The sequence below is a fragment of the Oncorhynchus keta genome, unplaced genomic scaffold, assembly GCF_023373465.1.
Source record: "Oncorhynchus keta strain PuntledgeMale-10-30-2019 unplaced genomic scaffold, Oket_V2 Un_scaffold_7763_pilon_pilon, whole genome shotgun sequence".
NCBI lineage: Eukaryota > Metazoa > Chordata > Actinopteri > Salmoniformes > Salmonidae > Oncorhynchus > Oncorhynchus keta.
The window spans coordinates 522,632-537,500 of record NW_026290998.1 but is presented as its reverse complement, the minus strand read 5'-3'; the positions used below and the strand labels follow the sequence as shown (position 1 = coordinate 537,500).

Genomic DNA, 14,869 nt, shown 5'->3' with positions numbered 1-14,869 from the left:
ACAGTACCCTTTGCATGTAAAGAATGATAAGGCAAGAAAAGATTACAAAATGAAGCTCCTTATGGAAAATCAAGAGACACTTTTTGCTGACTATTACAAAAATGGGAACATCAGCAACCTTATCTTCCACACAAACCTGGCATGGCACAGTGCTATATTAGCACACTACCCCTTTGTTAAGAGAGGGGGGTTTAATGAGGGGTGGAAACTCAGAATACTTGACAACGAGGACCCTGAGTCAGCTAATATAAATCTCTATAAGTCCGGAACAGTAATGGTACAGGGTAACCCCAAACTGTTTCAGCTGGACTTTCACCAAACTAAAGAATCAGCCCAGCAGGAGAAGCTCTCCCTTGATAAAGATACCCCCACCCCGAGCGGGTCAGACCAGACTTCTTCATTATGTAACCCCACAGACGAGCAACCCCCAGCGGAGAGTCAACCTCCCAGCACAGATTACTACTCCCTCATTGAAATGAAGGATAAATTCACCCAGCTGGAGGTAAGGCAGGTGGAGCTGGAACAGCAGGTGATTACACTTCAGTCAGCACAGACCCAGACAACAGTCCAGCACAACAACAGCCCCTTAACCAGACTCAGAATGCTGGAGATGGAGAGAGACATATCTGCACTCTGGACAGTGGTGAGACAACTTCAACAGGAGAAAGAGCAGGAGCAGGAGAAGAACAGAGCACTAGAGGAGAGGATCAGACTGCTGCAGACTACCAGATCCTGACCACAGCGTTGACATCACAGCAGAACAGACAAATGAAGAACCCCAAGCCCACCATGATAGCCCTCCTTCTGTCTGAGGACCAACTAGCTTCACCCAGCCTCATAATAATACACACAGGCACAAACCACCTGAGAACACAGCAGGAAAGGGTGGCCACAGCACTGAAGGGAGTGACTGAAAAAGCTTCTTCTACTTTCCCCAATGCACAGGTGGCTATCTCCACCCTGCTACCACGAAAAGACTTCCACCCTGGTACCATACAACAGGTAAATGCAAGAATTTCCTGTGAAAACCAAATGTTTTCCTGGCCCACCACTCCACCCTGAACTTGAACAGCCTTTATGACCAGGTCCACCTCTACAAGGCAGCAGTGCCCACCTTCGCCCGGACTCTAAAGGACATCGCTCTCAAACGCAGCCCCTACACTTCACACAGGAGAAACAGATCAATAAACACCCCGCCCAGAACAGCGAGACACTCTCCCAGACCTGCGGGACCTCCCCCTGGACCTACACATAGAGGACCCATGCCGAGAGGACTCACATCTAGACCACAACACCACCAGCCACATACACACCCCCACCCCAAACAATCAACAATCCCCAAGTCAACCATGCCCACACCCCATGTATGCCCCCTCAGATCAGACCTATGCCCCTCCTGACCACCCCATGCACCCCTCCCCAGCAAAAAGGGCCTCAACATGGAAGTCACACATACGCCCAGGCCGTAAGCAAGCAAACAGGCCCAACCCACACCCACACATGGAATGTACCAGATGCTCAGCAGGCTCTGCTCAAACTTACTGGTCTGAGGCCAAACCACACAACCAACAACATTGGACACTTTATGGAACACAAAGCCTTCACTATCTCACCCTGGAATTTCCAAGGCCTGAGGTCATCTGCCTTTGGCCTAAAGAGCAGGAACCTGGACTTCAAAGAAATACAGACATTGTCATCCTACAAGAAACCTGGTATAGAGGAGACGAACCCACTGGTTTCCCCCTAGGTTACAGAGAGCTGGTAGTCCATCCACCACACTACCAGGTGTGAAACATGGTATAGAGGAGATGGACCCACTGGTTGCCCTCTAGGTTACAGAGAGCTGGTAGTCCCATCCACCACACTACCAGTTGGGTGGTATAGAGGAGATGGACCCACTGGTTGCCCTCTAGGTTACAGAGAGCTGGTAGTCCCATCCACCACACTACCAGGTGGGTGGTATAGAGGAGATGGACCCACTGGTTTCCCCCTAGGTTACAGAGAGCTGGTAGTCCCATCTACCACACTACCAGGTGGGTGGTATAGAGGAGATGGACCCACTGGTTTCCCCCTAGGTTACAGAGAGCTGGTAGTCCCATCCACCACACTACCAGGTGTGAAACAGGGAAGGGACTCAGGGGGTATGCTAATTTGGTATAGAGCAGACCTAACTCATCTTAACAGAGAAAAAATGTCCTCCTGTGTGCTACCTATATCCCCCCACTAGAATCCCCAAACTTTAATGAAGACAGCTTCTCCATACTGGAGGAGGAAATCAATCATTTCCAGGCCCAGGGACATGTACTAGTCTGTAACGACCTAAATGCCAGAACCGGACAAGAACCTGACACCCTCAGCACACAGGCGGACAAACACCTGCCTGGAGGTGACAGCATTCCCTCCCCCATATGCCGCCCTAGGCACAACTATGACAACATAACCAACAAAAAACTGGTCACAACTCCTGCAGCTCTGTCGCACGCTGGGTATGTACATAGTCAAAGATAGGCTTCGAGGGAACTCCTATGGTAAGTACACCTATAGCTCATGTCTTGGCAGTAGTACTGTAGACTACTTTATCACTGACTTCAACCCAGTCTCTCAGCGTGTTCACAGTCAGCCCACTGACACCCCTATCAGACCACAGCAAAATCACAGTCTACTCGAACAGAGCAATACTCAATCATGAGGCATCAAAGCCAAAGGAACTGAGTAACAATAAGAAATGCTATAGATGGAAGGAATGCAGTTTGGAAACCTACCAAAAAACAATTAGGCAATAACAAATTCAATCCCTTTTAGACAATTTCCTGGACAAAATGTTCCACTGTAATTGTGAAGGTGTAAACTAGGCAGTAGAAAACCTTAACAGTATATTTGACCTTTCAGCTTCCCTATCAAATCAACAAATCTCAAATAGAAAACCGAAGAAAATAAACAACAATGACAAATGGTTGGATGAAGAATGCAAAAACCTAAGAAAGAAATTGATAAACCTGTCCAACCAAAAACATAGAGACCCGGAAAACCTGAGTCTACGCCTTCACTATGGTGAATCACTAAAACAATACAGAAATACACTACGGAAAAAGAAGGAACAGCACGTCAGAAATCAGCTCAATGCAATTGAAGAATCCATAGACTCTAACCACTTCTGGGAAAATTGGAAAACACTAAACAAACAACAACACGAAGAATTATCTATCCAAAATGGAGATGTATGGATAAACCACTTCTCCAATCTTATTGGCTCTATAACAAAGAACAACCAGCAAAAACATATACATGATCAAATACAAATCTTAGAATCAACTATTAAAGACGACCAGAACCCACTGAATTCTCCAATTACATTGAATGAACTACAGGACAGAGAGAGAATAGAATCAACTATTAAAGACGACCAGACCCACTGGATTCCAGAACAAACTGGATTCCAGAACTCACTGAATTCTCCAATTACATTGAATGAACTACAGGACAAAATAAAAACCCTCCAACCAAAAAAGGTCTGTGGTGTTGATGGTATCCTCAATGAAATGATCAAATATACAGACGACAAATTCCAATTGGCTACACTTAAACTCTTTAACATCATCCTCAGCTCTGGCATCTTCCCCAATATTTGGAACCAAGGACTGATCACCCCAATCCACAAAAGGGAGACAACTTTGACCCCAATATCTCCCGTGGGATATCGTCAACAACAACCTTGGGAAAATCCTCTGCATTATCATTAACAGCAGACTCGTACATGTCCTCAGTGAAAACAATGTACTGAGCAAATGTCAAATAGGCTTTTTACCAAATTACCGTACGACAGACCACGTATTCACCCTGCACACCCTAATGACAACCAAACAACCAAAACAAAGGCAAAGTCTTCTCATGCTTCGTTGATTTCAAAAAAGCTGGACTCAATTTGGCATGAGGGTCTGCTATACAAATTGATGGAAAGTGGTGTTGGGGGCATAACACACAACATTATAAAATCCATATACGCAAAAAACAAGTGTGTGGTTAAAAATAGGCAAAAAACACACATTTCTTCTCGTGGGGTGAGACAGGGATGCAGCTTAAGCCCCACCCTCTTCAACATATACAGTGGGGATAACAAGTATTTGATGCCAATTTTGCAGGTTTTCCTACTTACAAAGCATGTAGAGGTCTGTAATTTTTATCATAGGTACACTTCAACTGGGAGAGACGGAATCTAAAATCCAGAAAATCACATTGTATGATTTTTTTAAGCAATTAATTTGCATTTTATTGCATGACATAAGTATTGATCACCTACCAACCAGTAAGAGAGAGATAGACAGACAGCCAGACACCCAGCCAGACAAACATACTGACAGAAAGACAGCCAGACAGAAAGCCAGACAGCCAACCAGACAAAGATACTGACAGACAGACAGAAAGTCAGATAGATTGAAAGTCAGACAGACAGACAGACACAGACAGACAGAGAGATAGACAGAAAGTCAAACGGCCAGCCAGATAAACAGACAGACAAAGAGATAGACAGACAGCCAGAGAGCCAAACAGACTGACAGAGAGATAGACATACAGAATGACTGACAGACAGCCAGACAGACAGATAGATAGAGAGCCAACCAGACAAACAGACAGACAGATAGACAAACAGACAGCCAGAAAGCCAACCAGACACAGACAGAATGCCAGACAGACAAACAGACGGACAGAGATAGACAGCCAGCCAGCCATACAGACTGACAGAGATATAGACAGCCAGCCAGCCATACAGACTGACAGATAAACAGACAGCCATACAGACTGACAGAGCGATAGACTGACAGATAGACAGACAGCCAGCCATACAGACTGACAGATAGACAGACAGATTGCCAGCCATACTGACAGACAAACAGGCAGACAGACTGAGAGTGAGTAGTGCAGACTGTAGGTTTCTACCTGTATATTTAATGTACAATAAATATACATATTATTTTATACACAGATCCAAAACACACTGTTGTCAACATAACTGAAGACACTGTTGTCAACATAACTGAAGACACTGTTGTCAACATAACTGAAGACACTGTTGTCAACATAACTGAAGACACACTGTTGTCAACATAACTGAAGACACACTGTTGTCAACATAACTGAAGACACTGTTGTCAACATAACTGAAGACACACTGTTGTCAACATAACTGAAGACACTGTTGTCAACATAACTGAAGACACACTGTTGTCAACATAACTGAAGACACACTGTTGTCAACATAACTGAAGACACACTGTTGTCAACATAACTGAAGACACACTGTTGTCAACATAACTGAAGACACTGTTGTCAACATAACTGAAGACACTGTTGTCAACATAACTGAAGACACTGTTGTCAACATAACTGAAGACACACTGTTGTCAACATAACTGAAGACACTGTTGTCAACATAACTGAAAACACTGTTGTCAACATAACTGAAGACACTGTTGTCAACATAACTGAAGACACTGTTGTCAACATAACTGAAGACACACTGTTGTCAACATAACTGAAGACACTGTTGTCAACATAACTGAAGACACACTGTTGTCAACATAACTGAAGACACACTGTTGTCAACATAACTGAAGACACTGTTGTCAACATAACTGAAAACACACTGTTGTCAACATAACTGAAGACACACTGTTGTCAACATAACTGAAGACACACTGTTGTCAACATAACTGAAGACACTGTTGTCAACATAACTGAAGACACACTGTTGTCAACATAACTGAAGACACTGTTGTCAACATAACTGAAGACACACTGTTGTCAACATAACTGAAGACACACTGTTGTCAACATAACTGGAAACTGTGCGGTTCATATGTATAATATTGATTCAGATTCTTAATTATGTAGAGGCCCGAGGACCTCTGCAGAATTGTTTTATTTTTCACTACTTTTATTTATCTCCATGTCCAGCCCTTATATTTAGCTTCACAATTAAGTGTTTTACAATTTTCTTATCAGGACAATCAGGGCTACAAGTCGAACACAAAACATAAATAATTGACATAAACAGTTGCATTCATGAGTTTTATTGACAAATAAGGGCCGCCAAGCAAAAATCGGATAAAAAATGAATGTATAAGAATCCTGTAAGTACAGAAATAGTTTGCTCAGTGGGAAATAAATATCCAACTACCCAGTGACAACTGTGGGGAGTTTCTGACAGTAACTATGTGAGCTTATTACACTATGTCCTGGGATATCCTGGGGTCTATGTAGAACCCCTTACAGTATTATAGACACTATGTCCTGGGATATCCTGGGGTCTATGTAGAACCCCTTACAGTATTATAGACACTATGTCCTGGGATTTCCTGGGGTCTATGTACCTTCCATCTTCTCTTGCCTGGCTTGTGAGCGTCATAGAGCAAAACAGATTGCATGTACAGTTGAAGTCGGAAGTTAACATACACTTAGGTTGGAGTCATTAAAACTCGTTTTCAACCACTCCACAAATGTCTTGATAACAAACTACAGTTTTGGCAATTCGGGTAGGACATCTACTTTGTGCATGACACAAGTAATTTTACCAACAATTGTTTACAGATTATTTCACTTATAATTCACTGTATCACAATTCCAGTGGGTCAGAAGTTTACATACACTAAGTTGACTGTGCCTTTAAACAGCTTGGAAAATTCCAGAAAATGATGTCATGGCTTTAGAAGCTTCTTATAGGCTAATTGACATAATTTGAGTCAATTGGAGGTGTACCTGTGGATATATTTCAAGGCCTACCTTCAAACTCAGTGCCTGTTTGCTTGACATCATGGGAAAATCAAAAGACATCAGCCAAGAACTCAGAAAACAAATTGTTGACCTCCACAAGTCTGGTTCATCCTTGGGAGCAATTTCCAAATGCATGAAGGTACCACATTCATCTGTACAAACACTAGTATGCAAGTATAAACACCCTGGGACCACGCAGTCGCCATACCGCTCAGAAAGGAGGCGCGTTCTGTCTCCTAGAGATGAACGTACTTTGGTGTGAAACGTGCAAATCAATCCCAGAACAACAGCAAAGGACCTTGTGAAGATGCTGGAGGAAACAGGTACAAAAGTATCAATATCCACAGTAAAACGAGTCCTTATATCGACATAATCTGAAAGGCCACTCAGCAAGGAAGAAGCCACTGCTCCAAAACCGCCATAAAAAAGCCAGACTACAGTTTGCAACTGCACATGGGGACAAACATCGTACTTTTATTATTATTATTATATTATTATTTTTGGAGAAATGTCCTCTGGTCTGATAAAACAACAATAGAACTGTTTGGCCATAATGACCATTGTTGTGTTTGGAGGAAAAAGGGGGACGCTTGAAACACTATTTAGCACACACCACCGCTAACTAAGCTAGCGTTTCACATCCTTTACACTCACCCCCCTTTTGACCTCCTCCGTTTCCGCAGCAACCAGTGATCCGGGTCACGGCACCAATGTAACAGTATAACTATAGACCGTCCCCTCGCCCATACTCGGGCGCGAACCAGGGACCCTCTGCACACATCAACAACAGTCACCCAGGAAGCATCATTACCCATCACTCCACAAAAGCTGCGGCCGTTGCAGAGCAAGGGGAACTACTACTTCAAGATCTCAGAGCAAGTGACGTCACCGATTGAAACACTATTTAGCGCGCACCACCGCTAACTAAGCTAGCGTTTCACATCCGTTACACTTTGCTGCAGGAGGGACTGGTGCACTTGACAAAATAGATGGCATCATGAGGAAGGAAAATTATGTGGGTATATTGAAGCAACATCTCAAGACATCAGTCAGGAAGTTAAAGCTTGGTCTTCCAAATGGACAATGACCCCAAGCATACTTCCAAAGCTGTGGCAAAATGCCTTAAGGACAACAAAGTCAAGCTATTGGAGTGGCCATCACAAAGCCCTGACCACAATCCTATTGAAAATGTATGGGCTGAACTGAAAAAGCCTGTGCGAGCAAGGAGGCCTACAAACCTGACTCACTTACACCCGCTCTGTCAGGAGGAATGGGCAAAAATTCACCCAACTTATTGTGGAAAGTAGGGAAGGCTACCTGAAACATTTGACCCAAGTTAAACAATTTAAAGGCAATGTTACGAAACACTACTTGACGTTATGTAAACTTCTGACCCACTGTGAATGTGATGAAAGAAATAAAAGCTGAAAGAAATAATTATCTCTACAATAATTCTGACATTTCACATTATTAAAATAAAGTGGTGATCCTAACTGACCTAAGACAGGGAATTTTTACCGTGATTAAATGTCAGGAATTGTGAAAAACTGAGTTTAAATGTATTTGGCTAAGTATGGGGGAGGTGAGCTGCATTATGGGGGGTGGGAGGTGAGGTGCATTATGAGGATGATGGGAGGTGCATTATGGGGATGGGAGGTGAGCTGCATTATGGGGGAGGTTCAGGTGTATCTAAACTTCAGACGTCAACTGTACATGGTCATGGGAGTCTTTGATGCATATATCTTAAATGGAGCCCCAACATGTATTATGTAGAACATTAAGTATAAATACATTATGGTATTACAGTATATAGTATACATACAGTAAATTATGGGGAATGTGCGGTGCATTACAGGGGGAGGAATGGGAGGGGCATTTTAGGGGATGGGAGGTGCATTTTAGGGGATGGGAGGTGCATTTTGGGGATGGGAGGTGCATTTTGGGGATGGGAGGTGCATTTTAGGGGATGGGAGGGGCATTTTAGGGGATGAGGGGCATTTTAGGGGATGGGGGTGCATTTTTAGGGGATGGGAGGTGCATTTTAGGGGATGGGAGGGGCATCTTAGGGGATGGGAGGGGCATCTTAGGGGATGGGAGGGGCATTTTAGGGGATGGGGGTGCATTTTAGGGGATTGGAGGTGCATTTTAGGGGATGGGAGGGGCATTTTAGGGGATGGGAGGGGCATTTTAGGGGATGGGGGTGCATTTTAGGGAATGGGAGGGGCATTTTAGGGGATGGGGTGCATTTTAGGGGATGGGGGTGCATTTTAGGGGATGGGAGGTGCATTTTAGGGGATGGGAGGGGCATTTAGGGGATGGGAGGGGCATTTTGGGGATGGGAGGTGCACACCCATTACAACCAGCATGTCCAGAGATACAACCTCTCTCATCATCACGCAGTGCCTGGGCTTACCTCCGCTGTACCCGCACCCCACCATACCCCTGTCTGCGCATTATGCCCTGAATATATTCTACCATGCCCAGAAACCTGCTCCTCTTATCCTCTGCCCCCAACGCTCTAGGCGACCAGTTTTGATAGCCTTTAGCCGCACCCTCATACTACTCCTTCTCTGTTCCGCGGTGATGTGGAGGTAAACCCAGGCCCTGCATGCCCCCAGGTACCCTCATTTGTTGACTTCTGTGATCGAAAAAGTCTTGGTTTTATGCATGTCAACATCAGAAGCCTCCTCCCTAAGTTTGTTTTACTCACTGCTTTAGCACACTCTGCTAACCCTGATGTCCTTGCCGTGTCTGAATCCTGGCTCAGGAAGGCCACCAAAAATTCAGAGATTTCCATACCCAACTATAACATCTTCCGTCAAGATAGAACTGCCAAAGGGGGCGGAGTCGCAGTCTACTGCAGAGATAGCCTGCAAAGTAATGTCATACTTTCCAGGTCCATACCCAAACAGTTTGAACTACTAATTTTGAAAATTACTCTCTCCAGAAACAAGTCTATCACTGTTGCCGCCTGCTACCGACCCCGTCAGCTCCCAGCTGCGCCCTGGACACCATTTGTGAATTGATCGCCCCCATCTAGCTTCAGAGTTTGTTCTGTTAGGTGACCTAAACTGGGATATGCTTAACACCCCGGCAGTCCTACAATCTAAGCTAGATGCCCTCAATCTCACTCAAATCATCAAGGAACCCACCAGGTACAACCCTAACTCTGTAAACAAGGGCACCCTCATAGACGTCATCCTGACCAACTGGCCCTCCAAATATACCTCCGCTGTCTTCAACCAGGATCTCAGCGATCACTGCCTCATCGCCTGTATCCGCCACGGAGCCGCAGTCAAACGACCACCCCTCATCACTGTCAAACGCTCCCTAAAACACTTCTGTGAGCAGGCCTTTCTAATCGACCTGGCCCGTGTATCCTGGAAGGACATTGACCTCATCCCGTCAGTTGAGGATGCCTGGTCATTCTTTAAAAGTAACTTCCTCACCATTTTAGATAAGCATGCTCCGTTCAAAAAATGCAGAACCAAGAACAGATACAGCCCTTGGTTCACTCCAGACCTGACTGCCCTCGACCAGCACAAAAACATCCTGTGGCGGACTGCAATAGCATCGAATAGCCCCGTGATATGCAACTGTTCAGGAAGTCAGGAACCAATACACGCAGTCAGTCAGGAAAGCTAAGGCCAGCTTCTTCAGGCAGAAGTTTGCATCCTGTAGCTCCAACTCCAAAAAGTTCTGGGACACTGTGAAGTCCATGGAGAACAAGAGCACCTCCTCCCAGCTGCCCACTGCACTGAGGCTAGGAAACACGGTCTCCACCGATAAATCCATGATTATCGAAAACTTCAATAAGCACTTCTCAACGGCTGGCCATGCCTTCCGCCTGGCTACTCCAACCTCGGCCAACAGCTCCGCCCCCCGTAGTTCCTCACCCAAGCCTCTCCAGGTTCTCCTTTACCCAAATCCAGATAGCAGATGTTCTGAAAGAGCTGCAAAACCTGGACCCGTACAAATCAGCTGGGCTTGACAATCTGGACCCGCTATTTCTGAAACTATCTGCCGCCATTGTCGCAACCCCTATTACCAGCCTGTTCAACCTCTCTTTCATATCGTCTGAGATCCCCAAGGATTGAAAGCTGCCGCAGTCATCCCCCTCTTCAAAGGGGAGACACCCTGGACCCAAACTGCTATAGACCTATATCCATCCTGCCCTGCCTATCTAAGGTCTTGAAAGCCAAGTCAACAAACAGGTCACTGACCATCTCGAATCCCACCGTACCTTCTCCGCTGTGCAATCTGGTTTCCGAGCCGGTCACGGTGCACCTCAGCCACACTCAAGGTACTAAATGATATCATAACCGCCATCGATAAAAGACAGTACTGTGCAGCCGTCTTCATCGGCCTCGCCAAGGCTTTCGACTCTGTCAATCACCAAATTCTTATCGGCAGACTCAACAGCCTCGGTTTTTCGGATGACTGCCTTGCCTGGTTCACCAATTACTTTGCAGACAGAGTTCAGTGTGTCAAATCAGAGGGCATGCTGTCCGGTCCTCTGGCAGTCTCTATGGGGGTGCCACAGGGTTCAATTCTCGGGCCGACTCTTTTCTCTGTATATATCAATGATGTTGCTCTTGCTGCGGGCGATTCCCTGATCCACCTCTACGCAGACGACACCATTCTATATACTTTCGGCCCGTCATTGGACACTGTGCTATCAACCTCAAACGAGCTTCAATGCCATACAGCACTCCTTCCGTGGCCTCCAACTGCTCTTAAACGCGAGTAAAACCAAATGCATGCTTTTCAACCGATCGCTGCCTGCACCCGCATGCCCGACTAGCATCACCACCCTGGATGGTTCCAACCTTGAATATGTGGACATCTATAAGTACCTAGGTGTCTGGCTAGACTGCAAACTCTCCTTCCAGACTCACATCAAACATCTCCAATCAAAAATCAAATCCAGAGTCGGCTTTCTATTCCGCAACAAAGCCTCCCTTCACTCACGCTGCCAAGCTTACCCTAGTAAAACTGACTATCCTACCGATCCTCGACTTCGGCGATGTCATCTACAAAATGGCTTCCAACACTCTACTCAGCAAACTGGATGCAGTCTATCACAGTGCCATCCGTTTTGTCACTAAAGCACCTTATACCACCCACCACTGCGACTTGTATGCTCTAGTCGGCTGGCCCTCACTACATATTCGTCGCCAGACCCACTGGCTCAGGTCATCTACAAGTCCATGCTAGGTAAAGCTCCGCCTTATCTCAGTTCACTGGTCACGATGGCAACACCCATCCGTAGCACGCGCTCCAGCAGGTGTATCTCACTGATCATCCCTAAAGCCAACACCTCATTTGGCCGCCTTTCGTTCCAGTACTCTGCTGCCTGTGACTGGAACGAATTGCAAAAATCGCTGAAGTTGGAGACTTTTATCTCCCTCTCCAACTTCAAACATCAGCTATCCGAGCAGCTAACCGATCGCTGCAGCTGTACATAGTCTATAGGTAAATAGCTCACCCTTTTTCACCTACCTCATTCCCATACTGTTTTTATACTGTTTTTATTTATTTACTTTTCTGCTCTTTTGCACACCAATATCTCTACCTGTACATGCCCATCTGATCATTTATCACTCCAGTGTTAATCTGCAAAATTGTATTATTCGCCTACCTCCTCATGCCTTTTGCACACATTGTATATAGACTGCCCATTTTTTTCTACTGTGTTATTGACTTGCTAATTGTTTACTCCATGTGTAACTCTGTGTTGTCTGTTCACACTGCTATGCTTTATCTTGGCCAGGTCGCAGTTGCAAATGAGAACTTGTTCTCAACTAGCCTACCTGGTTAAATAAAGGTGAAATAAAATAAAAAATAAAAAATTTTTAGGGGATGGGAGGTGCATTTTAGGGGATGGAAGGGAATTTTAGGGGATGTGAGGGCATTTTAGGGGATGGGAGGGGCATTTTAGGGGATGGGAGGTGCATTTTAGGGGATGGGAGATGCATTTTAGGGGATGGGAGGTGCATTTTAGGGGATGGGAGGGGCATTTTAGGGGATGGGGGGTGCATTTTAGGGGATGGGGTGCATTTTAGGGGATGGGGGGTGCATTTTAGGGGATGGGAGGTGCATTTTAGGGGATGGGAGGGGCATTTTAGGGGATGGGGGTGCATTTTAGGGGATGGGAGGTGCATTTAGGGGATGGGAGGGGCATTTTAGGGGATGGGGGGAATTTTAGGGGATGGGAGGGGCATTTTAGGGGATGGGAGGGCATTTTAGGGATGGGAGGTGCATTTTAGGGGATGGGAGATGCATTTTTAGGGGATGGGAGGTGCATTTTTAGGGGATGGGAGGGGCATTTTTAGGGGATGGGGGTGCATTTTAGGGGATGGGGGTGCATTTTAGGGGATGGGAGATGCATTTTACGGGATGGGAGGGGCATTTTAGGGGATGGGAGGTGCATTTTAGGGGATGGGAGGTGCATTTTAGGGGATGGGAGGTGCATTATGGGGATGGGGGTGCATTTCAGGGGATGGGAGGTGCATTATGGGGATGGGAGGTGCATTATGGGGATGGGAGGTGCATTATGGGGATGGGGGTGCATTTCAGGGGATGGGAGGTGCATTATGGGGATGGGGTGCATTTCAGGGGATGGGAGGTGCATTATGGGGATGGGAGGTGAGGTGCATTATGGGGGTGGGAGGTGCATTATGGGGGATGGGAGATGCATAATGGGTGGAGGTGAGCTGCATTATGGGGATGGGAGGTGCATTATGGTGATGGGAGGTGCATTATGGGGATGGTAGGTGCATTATGGGGAGGTGAGCTGCATTATGGGGATGGGACGTGCATTATGGGGATGGGAGGTGCATTATGGGGAATGGGAGATGCATTATGGGGATGGGAGATGCATTATGGGGATGAGAGGTGCATTATGGGGGATGGGAGATGGATTATGGGGATGGGAGATGCATTATGGGGGATGGGAGGTGCATTATGGGGATGGGAGGTGCATTATGGGGGAGGTGCGCTGCATTATGGGGGGTGGGAGGTGAGGTGCATTATGAGGATGGGAGGTGCATTATGGGGGAGGTGAGCTGCATTATGGGGATGGGAGGTGCATTATGGGGGAGGTGAGCTGCATTATGGGGATGGGAGGTGCATTATGGGGATGGGAGGTGAGCTGCATTATGGGGGAGGTTCATTTTGGGAGCTGGGAGGTGGATTATGGGGATGGGAGGTGCATTAAGGGGATGGGAGCTGCATTATGGGGGAGGTGAGCTGCATTATGGGGTAGGTGAGCTGCATTATGGGGGAGGTGCGTTGCATTATGGGGAGGTTCATTTTGGGAGCTGGGAGGTACATTATGGGGAGGTGAGCTGCATTATGGGGGAGGTGTATTATGGGGATGAGAGATGCATTATGCATCAAGATATTTTATCCCCAACAATATCTTGAAATAAGATAAATCACTTGTATTATTCATTTTTGGGGGGTTAAAATAAGACAAATGTTCTGCCAATGAGGTTAGCCAATTTATCTTGGTAAGAAAACAAAACACATTTGAAGTGATTTATCCCTCAATATAATGAAAAAAACCTTGATGCAAGATATTTAGGCTTGCTTAGAAATCACATTCTGCAGTGTAACTTCAATGTTTTTGAGGTTTTTACATGGCATTGCAGATTTGAGCTTTTGTGGACAAAACATTAAGAAAACATTAAGAACACCTGCTCTTTTCCATGACCAGGTGAATCCAGGTGAAAGCTATGATCCATTATTGATGTCACTTGTTAAATCCACTTCAATCAGTGTAAATGAAGGGGAGGAGACAGGTTAAAGGAGGATTTTTAAGCCTCGAGTCAACTGAGACATTTAGAGGGTGAATGGGCAAGACAAAATATTTAAGTGCCTTTGAACAGAGTTTGGTAGTAGGTGTCAGGCGCACCGACTTGTTTCAAGAATTGCAAAGATGCTGGGTTTTTAAAGCTCAACAGTTTCCAGTGTGTATCAAGAATGTTCCACTACCCAAAGGATATCCAGCCAACTTGACATAACTGGGAGTTATTTGAATCAACATTGGCCAGCATCCATTGGAATGCTTTTGACACCTTAAATCCACGCCCCAACA

At 45.7% G+C, this 14,869-nt stretch overlaps 1 long non-coding RNA gene across 1 annotated transcript; it reads left to right on the top strand.

Moving 5' to 3' along the window:
- Nucleotides 1-8,491: 8,491 nt before the first annotated feature.
- Nucleotides 8,492-14,685, top strand: LOC127929536 (uncharacterized). The gene is made up of 4 exons (XR_008135081.1): nucleotides 8,492-8,680; nucleotides 12,699-12,926; nucleotides 13,278-13,317; nucleotides 13,626-14,685. It is a non-coding gene; the product is annotated as an uncharacterized LOC127929536 (long non-coding RNA).
- The last annotated feature ends 184 nt before the right edge of the window (nucleotides 14,686-14,869 follow it).